Raw genomic sequence first — 778 nt, 5'->3', positions numbered from 1 at the left:
GATTTTCTAACATTTTTCTAACATTTTTCTGACATAATTTAAATATATACTTTAACCATGTAACACAAGCCTTCTGTAGTTTTTTCACTCTTATTATCTTTTATATATATGTGTGTGTGTGTGTGTGTGTGTGTGTGTGTGTGTGTGTTTGTATGTATGTATGAATGCACCAGGTTTCCGTCAAGCAAATTCACTCAGGAGGAATTGATCAGCGCGTGGCTCAAATAGGAACCAATTGCCCGAGGTTAAACGCTGTGAGACTCAACCTGAAAATGTGCGGTTTCAAAAGAGATCCTCTCAACCACTTGGTCATGCCTGTGTCTACGTGTGTTTAAGTGCAATGAAAGCGATCGGTCTAGTGGTAAGATCTAGTCGTGATCTTAAGGTTGTGGCTTCTAACCCTAGGCTGGGCAGCGTGTTATCTATATATATAAAAATGAGAATGTGTGTCTGTCTGTCTGTCTGTCTGTCTGTGTGAATCCTTAAAACTCGAGAACTACGCAACCAATTTCATTAAAATTTTACACATGCCTTACTTAGGGTTCCAGTTGTGTTTTAGTCAAAAAAAATTATTAACTTCTTGCAGAGTTCGAGCACACGGCAACATATCTCCTCCACTATTTAAGTATTACGTGTCAAAAGTGAAACAAAAACACTCATGTCAAATACTTTCACTTTAAAAATGAAACTATTCCACTAACTGGAACAATCACATTTCGATACTGTAATGACAGATACTTTCAGAGAGAGAGAAAGAGAGAGAGAGAGAAAGAGAGAG

Source organism: Octopus bimaculoides, chromosome 9, assembly GCF_001194135.2.
Source record: "Octopus bimaculoides isolate UCB-OBI-ISO-001 chromosome 9, ASM119413v2, whole genome shotgun sequence".
NCBI classification, from domain to species: domain Eukaryota; kingdom Metazoa; phylum Mollusca; class Cephalopoda; order Octopoda; family Octopodidae; genus Octopus; species Octopus bimaculoides.
The sequence above is the reverse complement of the archived record's forward strand: the minus strand, read 5'-3'. Positions refer to the sequence as shown.